Source organism: Patiria miniata, unplaced genomic scaffold (genome assembly GCF_015706575.1).
Source record: "Patiria miniata isolate m_02_andy unplaced genomic scaffold, ASM1570657v1 HiC_scaffold_25, whole genome shotgun sequence".
In the NCBI taxonomy this organism is placed as follows: Eukaryota; Metazoa; Echinodermata; class Asteroidea; order Valvatida; family Asterinidae; genus Patiria; species Patiria miniata.
Window position 1 is genome coordinate 5,061,583 of NW_024037064.1, and position 17,923 is coordinate 5,079,505.

Sequence of the window (17,923 nt, forward strand, 5' to 3'; positions counted from 1 at the left end):
GTGTGTTTGTTCTATTTGTCATGACCAATCTGTTGGCTGAAATTGAATTCAATGCATCAGATAATTCAGGAGTTAGCGTTACGGTCCATTATGGTCGTTTCTAGACAATGGCAAGGACAAAATCCCGGTGGTTGTGAAGCGCGGACTCCTTTGAAATAAAATTTTAGTCCGCAAAATTATAAGTGTAAATGTCCTTTATATTAATTCGGATTGGTTTTTGGCGCTGACACCACTCTACTGCTCTAAGTGTATTAAATATAGTGTCTGATGTTTCCTGTTGAGATTTAATGCCCTTGTGACACAAGTCTATTAAAATTTGAGGGAAGCTGTCTATGGTTAAAAAAAATAGTGTGTTCATGAGAAACCGTCTAACAATACAAATAATATGACCGAAACAATAGCGTTGAATATATATGCGAAAAATACAATCCAATTCAGTTTTCATGGAACATAAGCAACACAATCCTCTTGAATTTGAAAACTAAGAAATTACCCGTTTATATATTGAAATACCTTTATTGTTATTCACATCAGTGATACAATAAGAACATTAAGAAATTACATTTATTTATAAATAAAAAACATCTACATTTTGTTCATTATCACACAGAAAACGTCAGACATGGACACATTCACAAATGTACATACACAAATGTAGCAGTAAAAAAAAAAATGGAAGAAGGGGGGGGGGAACCTAGGACTCAGGCGTAGGAACAGGGGGGGGGGGGGAACCCTGAAAGGGCCTGGCAAGGTAAAAAGGGGAAAATTCCACCATCTTGAGGGGGACAAAGCTATAAAAAAGGCAATTTGGAGGGACATGTATATATAAAAAAAAATTTAAAAACAGGGGAGAGATTCAACATGCACAGAATACTTGCAATAAACACATAAACCCTACTGTCTGGAGATAGAAAAAAAAAAAGGAGAAAAAAAATTGCACATTCAAAGGCCTTATTTGATGCTCAACTTCCGGTCAAGCTAGGGAACTTGTATAAAGAAATTGAATTTTGCACAGAACTTACATTTGCAAAGGATGGCTTCTAGGCTATAATATTATAATGGAGCGCCTAAACTTTAAGGGGAGTGGAAATGGCCAATCACACTCAAACTCCCTATATTCCAAAAAAAAAAACAATAGAAACTGCATGTATAAGTAAAATTAAAAAAAAACTATCGATAAAACTGTCACAGATCATATCCACAAAATTTTTTTTTTTTTTACATGGACTGGAATTAAAAACTTAAGACTTAAAAAAGGAAACCCTAACATCGGAGGAAAAGGGTTTCCTGAAAGCATTTACACGTAGTTTTTTTCACACAAAATCAGCTTATGAAAAGGAGAAATTGCACATGTATTCAAGGACCCGAAGATGCTCAACTACGAGCCAACCTAGGGAGCCTCTATCAGAGAGTATAATTTGCTGACAAAAAATGCCAATGAGCCCTCCATTAAATTTAAGGGAAAAAAGAACCCAATATGGCAGTCACAATCGAGATCCCTTTACACTGAACATGTATCCCTGAATCAAATTACAGCAATTTTCTTAAATTTATTCACACATTCGCTGGTTTTTATAATAATAAATGAGTGGTTTAAATGACCAGTCACACTCGATTCTCCGGTTACTGAATACAGTATATGAGGCATTCACTACTGTCCTTACAATATCCTCTAAGAGAGGTTTAATGACCCGTTTAGACATACTAGGGGCCAAAGTTCTTTAATACTTTAATGAATGTCGTTTGTTTCACTTTTAAAAAGTAAGGGCATTATGCCTTACCCCATATATTTGCACATTCTTTGTCAACTAAACATTCCTGTTGAAAAAGGGCGCGCCTGACAAAATAGTAGTCTCTCGCACCATGCTCGCACGAAGACAAATTCATTATAATTATGTGCCAAACGGTTTACTTTAATTTTCTTTCAACCCCCCCCCCCCCAGAAGTGCGCCCTCGGAACGTAAGATTTCTACGTCCAACTAGAGAGGGCGCTTGTCAACTTGGTCGATTAGTAAACAAAAGTTGCGGAAAGTTGAAACTCCTGAAGTTCAGCAAGAAAGCTAAAAAAGGGAACGTTTGGGGAAAGAACGTTGCAACCTGACGCCACATTTTCTTCATATATCATCTCAATAAAGGTCAGTCATTGCAAAAATGTTAAAAGGACATGAATCTGGGACTGAGAATCATTTCCAATTTAGTTAGAAAATACTTTGAAAATCTTCTTGACTTCCCATAGACTTTGTACACAAACGCTGAATAGGCCTACTGCATTCTTGGCGATCGTGTAGTGTAGGTTCCGGTTCCTATAAGCATGGAGGAATAAGAACTTATTCCTCCATGCTATAAGGGAACAAAATCCACTTTTAAATTATTGGACGTACCAAACTAGTTTTGGCGACATTTTCAATAAACAGGTACATGTATGTCATAGATAGAGCCTTAGAGGGCAGGGTTTTGATTTTTTGAAGGAAATTCGTGGCCAAATGATGATGACAGCGCGGCGCGACAACACGCTACCCAAAAATAAAGATGGCGATCACCACTCGATGAACCGTGAGCGGGCACGCACGACATGCTGAATCGCAAGACACAAACCGCGCAGGAAAATCGTGATTTCTAACCAAAGAATCTGTTCAAAATTGCAAAACGGGTGTCATTAGAATTGAGGAAAGTCTGCTTTTGATTGTAAAGGTGATTTTTGAACAATAAAAAAAAATTTGACTCTGATTTGATCAAAACAAAACAGGGGCCCTACACTTCGTGATCGCCGCATTCTTTCTGCTCGATATGCCCGAGTTACTTGGTGCCCAACTTATCGCCTTTTTATATTTTGTACTACTAGTCTCGGTAATCGTTATCTGTAGGACCCAAGGTTAAAGAACTCACCAAAACAGCTGACTTAATGACACTCAAAAGTGACATACATGTAGGGGCCTACACTAGGGTGGTCGGCATTTTGGGGTTTTTTTTGTCCAAACACAGTCGTTTTCCTAGCTGGAGTTACCCAGCCCTAAATTTTATCATTGGGTTGTCATTTAGGGCTGGAGGAAGTTTTTCACTTGGACTGCAGCATTGGCAGGTCCCACAAAAATTTGAAAATGTGCAATTTTGTTCCCCTAAACACACTTATTTCAACTGGGTCTTACCCACTTCACCACTTCACAGGTCTTCGAAGAAAAAAACGATCCACGATGAAGATTCAGCCTACAATTGCAGTGAAAAAAGGAGGCATAACTGACAGCCGTGCGGTCATGATGATGCCCTGTGCTAGATTTGTGCACCAACAAACTGCAAAGCGCTGTCGATTACCATGCACACACAGCGAACCACCAGTCACACTTGCCAACTGCATGGCGCCAGTCAGTGGCCGTGTCGCACACGCACACAGCCCTGTTTGACCTCAGTTTCTTGTCCCGAGGTCGTGCATGCGTGGCCCAAAAGCGTACGCGAGGTTTTACAAGATTTATGCGAGACTAAAGAAAACACAGAAAATGCCTGGATACATGTACTGTTTGGCCAAGATGGCTAAATATGTGAAAAGTTCAAATCGTGTGCTTTATTTTGATACCAAAAATAACTGCTTTTGCCAAATATAAAGTGTTGTCAGGGCCTGTCGAACAAAATCATATTTTTTATCAACAAACATGACAAAAGCGAGGGCCGATAGTTTTTAGGTGTACATTGGATTCTTTAAAAAGGCCAATGATTCATAGATAGAGGAAGGTATACGCTTCATTTTCATGTGAAACACGTGCAGGAGACTTCTAATGTTTGGTCCAAATCGCCGGTTAAAAAAAATGAAGACCGTTGCGAGATTTCATGATTTGCAATCACATGTACGCGTGTAAACGAAAGTAAGTACGCTGACGTACGTTGGCTTGAAAACATTGTGAATAGCACGTGCGAACGTACAATGAATGACTTATGAATATTAAGCAGGCCATACTCGAACTCGACCATTCATCGGGCGTATGGGGTCACAAGGTCACACCGTGTTTGGGCTCCTCGCTCTATGCTTTACAGTGGCGACGATATTTCGCATTGTGAAAAATGGAAGTTGTTGGAAACATTAGGTGTACATCAAATTCTTAAAATATTGACGACATCACGTTCACGAGATTTTTTGTAGATGAAGGTTCATTCTTTCCTTTGACAACATTTGGGAAACTTTCGTCGTTGTTGAAAAAAACCCGAAAATTTCATAACCTAATTTTTAGTTGATTTGTCCGTGAAATAATACCGTCAAAATGCATCGAAATCCTTTTTTTGAGAAAAAAAATACCTTGATGGATGTATGAAGTAGGTCTTTAACTACCGAAAACAACTTTGTTTGTTTTGGATGGGTTGTGGTTTGCCATGAAAATCACGAATTTTCGGAAGCCTTTTTTACGGCCATCTTTCGCTGGCCTTGTGTTGCTGTCAGTTGTGTGGACGAGAAAATAGAGCAGCTACGTGTGACACAGCAACTGACTGGGCGCGGCGCAGCATGGCGCTGAAGCGCGCACCGGATGCCTGTTTGATGCACCACTGCTGCACTAACTATGAGTCTTCACTTGCATCACGGCAGAGGTAGAACGGCAGCCAAAGTTGGCCGACAAACAGTCGTCGGGTGCGCGCTTTAGCGCGCAGTTGGCAAGTGTGGCAAGTGCAGTTGGCAAGTGTGACTGGTGGTTAAAGTATTTTAAGCATTTTTGCACACCTTAAATTGTGTTTCTTCATCAGATTTGGTACTTTTCAGGTCATGGCCCAGTATGGAACTCTTTCCTAAAAGATTTGAATCTGGGACAGAGAATCGCGTTTCCAACGTGGTTAGAAAATACTTTGAAAATCTTCTTGACTTTCCATTGACTTTGAACACAAATGCTGAATGCTGCATTCTTTCCGTCCGACATGTCAGAGTAACTTGGTGCCCAACTTCGCCTTTTTATTTTTTAGTACCGGTACATGTACTAGGCCTAGTACATGTAGTAGGCCTAGTCTCGGTAATCGTTATCTTTTGGAACCCGTTCCTATATAAGGTTAAAGGCAGAAAGGACTCATCAAAACAGCTGACTAAATGACACTCAATACGTACATCACTTTTTTTTCCAATCATTCAAGGGAGGACACCTTCTTGAATATTTTGTTTATTATATTGTGGAAAGTGGGCATGTCTTCGATTTATGAGGGAAATTATGGGGTAAAAGAGTCATTTGAAAAGACGACAACGACAACCAGAAAACAGGCTCGAATTTATGGCGACCGTGAAAACTTGATGCAATGAAGGCTTGATGCTGATCATGCTGATTGGCTTATAAAAAAAATATCATCAGCCAATCAGCATCAGGCTTTCATTCTGTCTGGCTTGCGTCTCTGATTGCCAAAAAAAAGATAGGAAAGTAACATTTTCTTTGAAAGTGCGTTTCAAAACTACAACAAACATGAGTTAATCTGAAGACAAAAGACTGGCCCGCAAAAGTTGTTTTGGTACTGAACAGTCACGCAAAAGTCAGTTTTGAACGGAACGGAACCGGTAAAAAATAGAGGTGTTCTGAAGATAACGATTACCCAAGTCTCAGTAAACAGTGTAAGCCCCATCGGAGTTACATGTACCACTGCGTGTGTGCACATCACATGACAACAATGGTCTGTGGATAAACAAAGCAGAAAGACTTCCATACCCCACCTGAAAATCACTTGCCACCCTGTGCACAAACCCTATTATGAGACTGGTCAGAAAAGTTCCAAGTGTTTTCTCAGTAAATACTACAATATTTTCCCTGCAAAATTTGGCTTTTTAGGACATGTTATCGGAAAAATTAGTGATGTCCATACATGTATATTTATGGAATTCTTTCCTTAAAGTGCACAAAAGTTGGAGCATACACATGATCAATACAAAACATGCCATTAACCATTCAACATTTTGAATCAAAAATCTACTTCAAAACAAGAACACTTTCTTTGATTTCGTTGGTACCCTGCTACGATTTTGCATGCATGTGGCAAACTGTTCATCCACAGACCCTTATCGCTGTCATGTGATGTGATGTGCGCACATGCAGTTGTACGAAGGACATTAACTATTAGGTCAGTGAGCCAGACGGTGCTGTAACGTGGCAATGGCCACAGCAGTAGCCTCTGCATTATTTTTAACATTTGGACATAATCTGGCGATAGTACTTACATGGCGTTTCAAACAATTGTTAAAACAACCCAACCATTTTCCAACAAAAACATCAGATTTCACCCTCAAAACGGCCGCAGAATTACTTTATGCCACCTGAGATACAATTACAGATTTATGATTTGAAGATCATGATACTAAGCTTTACTTACAATCTGGATGAAAAGTGAAATTTACCGTTTATCAGCGAGGGCTCCGTTTGGAATATCGCGTGGATTCCATTTTCAAAATTGTCCTCCTTTCTTTTCCAATTTTAGTAAAGTATGGCGACAGGCGTCCAACATGACCTGATGAAGCAGGCACAGTGCTTTTGGTCAATGCTGGATGAGCTTGCAGAGACCGATGAAGATGCATACAGGAAGTTCATGGCCACAAACCTCCAAAGAGGACAGCAAGAATTGACACCGGCCAAGCCATGGATGTGCGTCAAGACCCGTATCATGGTAGGTTCACTTAGGCTGAAAATATGTGTGTGTTTACGGTAACATCCTAACAATTATCCAGGTTGGTAGGTAGGACAATTATTTTTGTTTTTAACTTTCTTTTTTATGTTTGTCTGTCAGTCTGTTATACTTTGACTTTGTTTAACTAGGGTACATACCCTTCACTGATATTCTGTTTAATTAACCTGTTGAATTGTTTAATTTAACCATCATACGTCGGACCACATGGTTGTCAAGGTGGTGGTACCGTAGTTTGGTATGTAATTGTTTTCTACTCATTAGATGTCACATCATTAGTGATGTATCACATTCACTTTTCCAACAGCAGCTCATTAAAGTGTCTGACATTTATGCCCAAATTTACGGAATCGGCGACAGCGAAGACCTTTTTTCATTTTCAAAATGTACTTTCGTTTCAAAGATTCAAATTCAGCAAATGGTCAGTGAGGGATGCCAAACACAAGCAAGTGAAGATGACGTCATTACACGGCGCCCTCTTGTGTCACGTCAAAAAAAGTTAATTTTTGTAAACCTTCCTATGCAAACATACATTTTGTGCCAAGTAGTCCTTTCAGTCCAAATCAATCAAGTGGCTGTTTTCAACAGTTAAGAATTCCCAGCCTACACAGGCGCGGATCCAGAGGGGGGGGGGGGGGGGGGGGGGGGGGTCAAAACAAAAACCCAGCTCTGTCAAACATTTTTTTTCAATAGAAATTCATGAGAAAAAAAAGCGAACCCCCCCCCCCCTCCTGCTCCGACACCCAAATTTTGTTTGCTAGTGATAATGTCCGCTTGCAAAAAAAAACGTACAGAGCCAGCTTAGTTATTTTTGAAGTTGCAATCAAAGTTAGGGTGTCATTTGTTTTGGGACACCCTGTACAACACAGTTTCCAAAAGTCTATAGTTTGGTAATCCCCACAAAATGTGAACGAAATGACATATTGGGTGTGCGCTGTACGCTGTCAGCCAATCACTCATTAAAGACAAACAGATTGAGTTTGCCTAATAAAGACTTTGTCACTGAGGTGAGTACATGTACTCAAACAGAAATGAAAAGCACCAGCAATAGTCCCATATCACCATTATTCCTTTCACCTGGTGTGCTAATCCGTAAGCAGCGGGGCAGCACCAAATATGGGATTGTTTGTGGCAGCTTTTTCATTGGGTATTGTTGGCAGAATTTGCATCAAGGTCTGTGAGAGTCAATGGTGGATGACCTGAGAATACAAACCCAATAAACGGGGCAGTGACGTTGGAACGAGGAATGCTGAACTTGAATAGATTCTAAGCTCTCTGGCTCGCTGTAGGTAAACTATTGGGGAATACCCCCGGTACCAATTTGTACATTGTACAATCAACAATATAGTCTGGGTATTCAGTTTATTTCTCATAAACTGAGTGTACAATTTTACGTGCTCTATGGCAAAGCTTAGATTGTCAGAATAACCTAGGGGTCAGCCTAATTTAAAGATCTACGTGTGCAACAATAGGGTGGTATGTTCAGTGTGACCGTGAGTGTGTGCAGGAGAAATAGGCCAATCAAACTACAGGGTGTCACAGCACAGACGCATGGCAATTGCTTAATTCTTCTGAGTAACTACCCAGCATGACGTCATCAGGACTATAAATAGGGGCTGGGCAGAAGTGGTTCTATCATTTGCGCGCCTTCGCCTTTGAGAGTAACTTGGATTCTGTTCTTGTCGATTCTGCACTGCACCTTTTTAGTATTGCAATCTTAGATTTGGTTTCTGGACGAGTTTAGCATTGATTGTTTGTGAGGCAAGCCACAGTTGTGTGTGTAGTGCTGTATACAGGGGAGGAGTTTCTGTTTGTGAGTAGTCATTCTTTCTTTTTGTGTGTGGAATTATTAAGTGACAATTCATGTTGCTAGAAGGACTGCTGTTTGCAGAGTCAGAAATGGGGTAAAACTTTTGAGTGCAGTTTCCAATTTACCGATAATCTATTTGACAAGGATTTGGTTCGCCAGTCCATTTGATACTAGTTACCAGTCACTTCAGATGACATCATAGCTAGTCGTATGCTGGTGTCCTACGTGTAGTCACTGTGACAAATTGGCAAAGTCTTTCAGGTTTAAAGTGTGATCGTGTTTGGTACGGGAACTTGTAGAAGATAACGTGAAGTTTCGATTCAAATGCTAAAACTGTTGTTGTCACATGGGGTTGAACTCCTGTCAGCAGTATTATAGTGTAGTCCACCGAGTTGAGTCCAAGCAGATGGAGTCCAATCGAGTCTAGTCTTTGTTCCAGAAGTCGAGCTATTAAAGTCAAAGTTTCATGATTGAGTCCAAGCTAAATCCAAGCCTAGGCATGAAAATGCATTCAGACCACATCACTTACCATGAGCAGTGTTTAAGGGACAACATACAGAGAACAGTTTGTGTAATTATAACATCCTGCTGCATATATATTGCTTCATAATCTGCAGTGAATATCGTGTGATGATCGTTCTATACGTTTATTTGAGATGCCTACTTAGTTTGTCTACAATTATGTGAAAATGTGAAGTTAAATGCAATCATTTAAACAATTATCAAATACTGTGGTGTGGGAATTTTTTATTATAATGGATTTTCTACTTGTAAGTTATAATTTAACGAAAAAAGTATACATGTTGTGTTTTAAAGCCTGAGTCCATCATTTGCAGCTATCCAAAAAGTAACTGGTGAAACACATACTGATTGAAAGATAGTAAGGGGACTAAACTCCCTGTGAAATTATTCTTTCTGGCAAGCTGCCATTTTAAAGAAAGCAACAAAAGAAGGCCTTTCCAACGTCTTAAGAAGCACCGTTGGAAATTTCTGTTAACTAATTGTTCTTTATTCAGCGAAACAGCTAATGCTGTGAGCCAATCACTCATTACCAAAGAAAAACTTGTTTGAGTTTGCCCGCGGACCATTGTGGTCCATGGTTTGCCTAATACAGTATTTTTCGCTTAATATGTGAGTGCTCCAAACGAAATGAAAAGCACAGGCAATAGTTCCATATCGCCATTATACACATACACTCAACCAGAAAAGAAATCCCCCCAATACTTTTTGTCCACTCTAAAACTATTGCGCATCTTTTGCTCAAATAATGACAAGTACAGAAATTCCTTAGCAATCCAGCCATACTCTTTATTTGGCACAAAATAGCGATAATGTCCGTACACAAAGTGTACAAGCAAGTTGAGTGTGAACATTTCGTCTCTAATGCAATCTTCCAACAAAAAGTTTTGTTGGTAATGTTTTTACCCTTTCCTTTACTGAACCTCAAAGAACATGCAAAGTACATTTATGCAGTAAAGGAAATGGTGAAAAAATGTGAAGAAATCAATTTTAAGAATTTTTTGTTGGAAGAGATGAAAGAGCGTTCGAGACAAAATGTTTACACTCAACTTGCAGGTGTACAAAAGTGCAAATTTGTTTCGGTATTATTTGTCATAAGTTGTATAAATGTGTACACATTATATCACTGTTTTGGGGCCAAATTAAGAGTATGGCTGGATTGCTAAGGACTTTCTGTATTGATTAGTGGTTATTTGAGCGAGAGGTGCCTAGTAGTTCTTGAGTTAAAGACAAACAAACTTGAGGGGGGGGGGACTTTCTTTTTTGGTTGAGTGTATACAAGTTTTACCTGCAGGGTGTGGCACATGTATGTGTATATTATCCGTAAGGCATACATGTAAGTAGCGGGGCAGCACCAAATATGGGATTGTTTGTGGCAGCTTTTTCATTGGGTATTGTTGACAGAATTTGCATCAAGGTCTGTGAGAGTCAATGGTGGAAATGGGGTAGTGATGTTGGAAGGAGGAATGCTGAACTTGAATAGATTCTAAGCTCTCTGGCTCGCTGTAGGTAAACTATTCGTGAATACCATTGTACAATCAACAACATACAATAGTGTGGCAGGGATCTCCCCGGGCCAAACCTAAGTTCGTTGGGACCAAGTCTGACACCTATTAGAGTGTAGCTGATCTTCCCGAACGCAAGCTTTCCCAAGACGAGAGACCACTCAGAGCGACCTCAAAGCCTAGGGAGCAGGTCCGTTTTGGAGGAAATATACTGCCGATTATGATGATTGTGATTACCCACTGTTAATTGCACAATAAACCAACAACAAATACACATGGACAACAGGAATGTTGGCACCACAAATATAATCGTAATTTATTATACAATAATCAAGAAATATGCAGTAGTGATTGAGTTTTGATGGGGTTGTTAATTATCAGGGTCACTCAATTACACTTGGGAGTTAACTGCGGCCTCAACTAAGCAGCAATGCGCACGCTTGAACAATGCACCCAATGTAAACAATGCACTGCTAAGTCAACAATGTACACTAATGTAAACAATGCACGGCTAAGTCAACAATGTACACTAAGGTAAACAATGCACACCAAGTCAGCAACGTTCACTCAGTAAACAATGTACACTAAGTAAACAATGCACACTAAGTCAGCAACGTTCACTCAGTAAACAATGCACACTAAGTAAACAATGTACCTAAGTAAACAATGCACACCAATGTAAATAACACACGCCAATGTAAATAACACACGCCAATGTAAGCAATGCACGCCAATGTAAGTAATACACGCTGTCAGCCTTAACCTGATTTACGCCTTACCCATGCAAGCTAGCGTCAGCATCGTACCGTACATTCACTTGTACGGCTGCGCGTCAGCATCACACAGCGTAACTTCAGCACAGTCAGGGCCAGCGCCTTACACAGTGCGCGTCAGCATTACCCAAAACACAGAACGCGAGCAATACACGACCGTACCCTCCGCTGTCCACAGCACAACTCCTCCGCGCGATCACGTGAATAGCCCTCACGTGAACATGCATACGCCGTACAAACACATATGCATGTACTAAACCTATGGGCCTTAGGCAACCAATAGCGTACGCGCATTCAGCCACTGTGCTCTTACGCTCCGCCCAGTCACCAACACACAGTGAATTTACGTTAGTGCAATAGGAATGACGTTGTAAATAAACTAGCTACAAGTCCCTACACTTTCCGCTACAATTAATAGTCTGGGTATTCAGCTTATTTCCAAAACGATTGTATGATTGTGCTCTATGGCAAAGCTTAGATTGTCAGAATATCCTGGGGGTCAACCTAATTTAAATATACATTGTATGTGTGCACCAATAGGGTGGTATGTTGATTGTGACCACGAGTGTGCGCAGAAGAAATAGGCCAATCAAACTACAGGGTGGCACAGCACAAACGCATGGCAATTGCTTAATTCTTCTGAGTAACTACCCAACATGACGTCATCGGGACTATAAATAGGGGCTGGGCAGAAGTGGTTTTATCATTTGCGCGCCTTCGCCTTTGAGAGTAAACTTGGATTCTGTTCTTGTCGATTCTGCACTGCACCTTTTTAGTATTGCAATCTTAGATTTGGTTTCTGGAAGAGTTTAGCATTGATTGTTTGTGAGGCAAGCCACAGTTGTGTTAGCCTTTAGTCAAGTCCCACGCGCCTATACCCGGACCATCCGGACACGTAACGCATCCTGGATGCTGGCACGTAAAAAGACTAGCACGAGCGGCAAAGCCGCGAGGGCCTTTACTATCTCGTGGAACTAATCACTTATTCATTTATTCACGTAATATAAATCAAGCAATATAAACCAATTATCTAACAGTGGTTTGCGGTTACCAGCCATGGCTGTCTGGCGCCAGACGACGGCTGCATGATTTATGTTAGTAATTCTGCATTTTCATTGGTCAATTCACAACGGGTAATGCATTATGCATGTCTACCAAATCGGTAGACAAATGTAAAGAAAAACATAAGCGTTCTCCACGAGATGATAAAGGCCCTCGCGGTTAACGCCGCTCGTCCTACATGTAGTCTTTTTACGTGTCAGCATCCGGGGTGTGTCACGTGTCCGGGTAAGCGTGTGGGACTAGACTAAAGGCTACAGTTGTGTGTGTAGTGCTGTATACAGGGGAGGAGTTTCTGTTGGTGAGTAGCCATTCTTTCTTTTTGTGTGTGGAATCATTTAGTGACAATTCATGTTGCTAGTAGGACTGCTGTTTACAGGGTCAGAAATGGGTACAACGTTTGAGTGCAGTTTCCAATTTACCGATAATCTATTTGACAAGGATTTGGTTCGCCAGTCGATTTGATGACCTCATAGCTAGTCTTATGCTGGTGTCCTACATGTATGTATGTAGTCATCGTGACAAATTGGCAAAGTCTTTCAGGTTTAAAGTGTGATCGTGTTTGGTACGGGAACTTGTAGATTAACTTGAAGTTTCAATTCAAATGCTGAGATGTTTGTTGTCACATGGGGTTGAACTCCTGTCAGCAGTATGATAGTCGAGTCCACCGGAGTTGCGTCCAAGCAGATCGAGTCCAATTCCAGTCTAGTCTCTTTTCCAGAAGTCAAGCTATTAAAGTCCAAGTTTCATGATTGAGTCCAAGCTAAATCCAAGCCTAGGCATGAAAACACATTCAGACCACATCACATACTATGAGCAGTGTTCAAGGGACAACATGTATTCAGCATAGGCATAGCCAGCAGGGGGGTAAGGTTTTTTTTTATCCCCCCCCCCCAATATTTTCTAAAGACTGCCCTTTTCCATTCAAATGCCTTTTTTAAACAGCGCTTACTGCCCCCCCCCCCAATATTTTGTAAAGAGTGCCCGTTTTTAAACAAGTGCCCTTTTTTCTGAACAATTGCCCTTTTTAAAAAGTAATCGTGCCCTTTTTTGTCCCATCGGCCGTTCCGGGTGCCTTTTTTTTGTGAATTTACGTGCATGTATCGCCCTGAAAAGCACCATATATGTAGTGTCTATTAGTGTGCACAATCGTCGGTTTTGAAGAGCGCCCCCATTGACAGATGGTACCAGCCCCCCCCCCTTGGATTTTACGGAGGCCAAGTGTCCGGGGAAAAAAACGTGTCTACATTTTCAGCACGGATGTGCAAGTGCCCTTTTAAAGAAATTTACCCCCGCAATAAAAAACGACCGTGCTACACAAATGTACGCCACTGTACTGAGAACATTTCGTGTAATTATAACGTCCTGCTGCATAGTTTCTTCATAATCTGCAGTGAATATCGTGTGATGATGGTTCTATATAGTTTCTTGATAATCTGCAGAATACTGGTGATATTGGTTCTATATAAATTTGTTTAAGTTTATTTGAGATGCCTACCGAGTCCATCATTGGCAGCTATCCAAAAAGTAACTGACGTAATAATTGTTGAAAAACATACTTGGTTAAAAGATAGTAAGGGGACTAAACTCCCTGTGAAATTATTCTTTCTGGCAAGCTGTCATTTTAAAGAAATCAATGAAAAAAGGCCTTTGGAAAAAAAAAAAAAAGCACCGTTGGAAATTTCCGTTAGTAGTTCGTATTTTTTATTCGGTGAAGCGCATGCTAGCGTTGACAGGATGCACACGCGCGCACGGTTGCTATAATTCGTCGGACGGTGCGCAACATCACGTAGCTGCAATCGGCTCAGTGAGAACTGTTTCGGACGCTGATTTCAGGCCCAATTCAAAACAAGATTCAGCAACATTTGATTGGAAATCGAGATCCTAGAATGTTGTTTTTCTCGAAATATACAGCTGAAGCTGAGCTGAAACTTCATCAGGTCAGTTGTTCAGCATCCTTCTTTAGATTTTGAGCACTTTTGTTGCTTCAAATGAACAGAATGTGCAAATTACAAATGATGGACTATATCTTTAACCATGTGCAAATTAATTCATGCGATGTACATGTACACGTATATAGGCTGCTAATGCTGTGAGTCAATCACTCATTACCAAAGAAAAACATGTTGAGTTTGCCCACGGACCATTGTGGTCCATGGTTTGCCTAATACAGTATTTTTCACAACAGGTGAGTGATCCAAACGAAATGAAAAGCACAGGCAATAGTTCCATATCGCCATTATACACATACACTCAACCAGAAAAGAAATCCCCCCAATACTTTTTGTCCACTCTAAAACTATTGCGCATCTTTTGCTCAAATAATGATAAGTACAGAAATTCCTTAGCAATCCAGCCATACTCTTTATTTGGTACAAAATATAGTGATAATGTGTACAAAATTATGCAATTTTGTATACGAGCAAGTTGAGTGTGAACATTTCGTCTCTAATGCAATCTTCCAACAAAAATTTCATAAAAATAATGTCCAGTTTTGTTGGTTATATTTTTACCCTTTCCTTTACTGAACCTCAAAGAACATGCAAAGTACATTTATGCCGTAAAGGAAATGGTGAAAAAATGTGAAGAAATCAATTTTAAGAATTTTTTGTTGGAAGAGATGAAAGAGCGTTCGAGACAAAATGTTTACACTCAACTTGCAGGTGTACAAAAGTGCAAATTTGTTTCGGTATTATTTGTCATAAGTTGTATAAATGTGTACACATTTATATCACTGTTTTGGGGCCAAATTAAGAGTATGGCTGGATTGCTAAGGACTTTCTGTATTGATTAGTGGTTATTTGAGCGAGAGGTGCCTAGTAGTTCTTCAGTTAAAGACAAACAAGTATGAGGGGGGGGGGACTTTCTTTTTGGTTGAGTGTGTACAAGTTTTACCTGCAGGGTGTGGCACATGTACGTGTATATTATCCATAAGACATACATAGGGGGGGAGCGCGCCAAATATGGGATTGTTTGTGGCAGCTTTTTCATTGGGGATTGTTGATAGAATTTGCATCAAGGTCTGTGAGAGTCCATGGTGGATGACTTGAGAATACAAACCCAATAAATTAAATGGGGTAGTGATGTTGGATCGAGGAATGCTGAACTTGAATAGATTCTAAGCTCTCTGGCTCGCTGTAGGTAAACTATTGGTGAATGTACCATTGTACAGTCAGCAATATAGTCTGGGTACAATTTATTTCTCATAAACCAATTTTACGCACTCTATGGCTATTAAATACAAGTGAGTGTTTTTTGGCTGTTGTTGAGTAACATGTACAGGCTAGGCCACCATGAGTCGAGGCCAAGCAGAATGAGTCCAATTTGAGTCTGGTCTTTTTCCAGAAATCCAGCTACATTTATTCTAGTCAAACATGTCAAAGTTAAATGATTGATTCTAAATAAGCTATTTAAATCCAAGTCTACATGTACATGTAGGAATGAAATCTTATTCAGACCACATCATGAACTATGAGCAGTGTCCAAGGGACAACATACAGAGAACAGTTCGTGTAATTATGACGTCCTGCTGCATAGTTTCTTGATAATCTGCGGTGAAATCGTATGATGATGGTTCTATATAAATTTACTTTAAGTTTATTTGAGATGCCTACTGAGCTCGTCACAATTATGTTAAAAAGTGAAGTTAAATTAGAACAATTGTTGAGTATACTGCGATGTGGGAATATTTTATCCTAATGGATTTTCTACTTGTAAGTTATAGTTTAATAAAAAAAAGTACATGTGTTTTCTAATTTAACTGTGTGCAAATTATAAAAAGCGATGTACATGTAGGCTGCTAATGCTGTGAGCCAATTTACCAAAGAAAAACATGTTGAGTTTGCCCACGGACCATTGTGGTCCATGGTTTGCCTAATACAGTATTTTTCACTGAGGTGAGTTCTTCAAATGAAATGAAAAGCACCTGCAATGCATGTACATGTAGTTCCATATCGCCATTGTATCTTTTACCTGCAGGGTGTGGTAATTATTATCCGTAAGAAGTAGCGGGGCAGCACCAAATATGGGATTGTTGGTGGCAGCTTTTTCATTGGGTATTGTTGACAGAATTTGCATCAAGGTCTGTGAGAGTCCATGGTGGATGACCTGAGAATACAAACCCAATAAACAGGGTAGTGACGTTGGATCGAGGAATGCTGAAGTTGAATAGATTCTAAGCTCTCTGGCTCGCTGTAGGTAAACTATTGGTGAATATACCATTGTACTATCAACAATATAGTCTGGGTATTCAGTTTATTTCTCATGAACCAATTTTAAGCGATCTATGGCTAATACAGACCTGTGTGGTTTTTTGTACAGTTATGAGTAACATGTACAGGCCAAATAAGGTACCGGTACTATATTTTGGAGGAGTGGTAATTTCTCTTCGACACAATAAACAAGTTTTGTTTCATCAGATAGGCCTACCGGTAAGGGCTACTGGTAAGGGCTACCGGTAAGGGCTACATGTATGAGCGTGCATGTACCGTAGGCCTGCATGTCAGGGCCCTAAAAGAATAGCAGTTCAAACAACTGAAAAGGCTACCCTGCTGGAATATATTTCAAAAGATGTTGCTTTATTCCGTAATTAGGACTTGTTTGATAACAAAAAGGTTTCAGACAAAACAGATGTTTTACAACTTTCAAATTGTAGTTTGTACTCCATGTTGCTCCTCTGTAATGAAATTTAAGAGGAAATTTAGACTTTTCATAGAACGTTTTGGAACTGGACGCAAAAAGCTTAAAAGTAAAACTTTATTGTTGGAGGGGGTGCAAGAGTCCCATACATTTCAACATAGAGCTCTGCAAAGGAATCTTCAAATATCAAAGAAGCTGTAAATATTTTATCTGTAACATTTTTACTGAATAATTACAAGAATAAGAAGAAGCAAATTTGGACTGATTAAGTTGGTTGAAATTGTTCCTATCGGTAGTTCCAGAGGGTCAGCCCAGTATCATTTTGATAGCTGACTGACAGGCTGGTTCAACAGTACACCTGGTGCTTCTCAACAAATTCTATCTTGGTTTACTGTTTATCTTTGTAATGAAATTCGTATCTGGCATTAGGCAATATTGCTAATCTACCATTTAATTTGAATACGGTGGGTACCCTAGTATGGAAGTGCAATAATTAAATGGAGTATAACAATAGGTCATGGATGTGCAGCAGTTCCAGCACTGACCCTCATGGATACAAAATGGCGGAGACATAATGGCTTCATGTTGAAACATACCAGTGCTAATTAGTGAAGAATAAACGGATTACTCACAAACAAATGCTGCATGTATCATGGGCACACAGCATCCATGCAAGGGCAGATCCAGAACACAATTTTTTTAGGGGGGGCGTAGGGTTCGGGGCCCTGAAATGTTTTTGGATTCTAAATGCTCTGTGGTGCGATCTGATGCAATTTCTGACCACTTTGACCAATTTTTTGGGGAGGAAAAGATGGTGGTGTACGCAGTGCCTGCTTTTATGGCGACGTCACTAAACAAACAAAAATTGGGTTTGTTTAGAGGGGGGATGGTCCCATTGCCCGTCCCCCCCCCCTCCCCCCGATCCGCCCTTGCAAAGGCCATGTTGCTATATTGTCGTCACCTCAGCATTGATTGTTATTGCTCATTGTCTG

General features: G+C 40.1%; 1 protein-coding gene across 1 annotated transcript in view; it reads left to right on the forward strand.

Moving 5' to 3' along the window:
• Window positions 1-2,009: 2,009 nt before the first annotated feature.
• Window positions 2,010-17,923, forward strand: part of LOC119733290 — a 28,028-nt gene continuing 12,114 nt past the window's right edge. The window contains exons 1-2 of the mRNA XM_038206890.1: window positions 2,010-2,135; window positions 6,424-6,609. The gene's annotated coding sequence lies outside the window, so the exon portion shown is untranslated. The remainder of the gene's footprint in view (window positions 2,136-6,423; window positions 6,610-17,923) is intronic.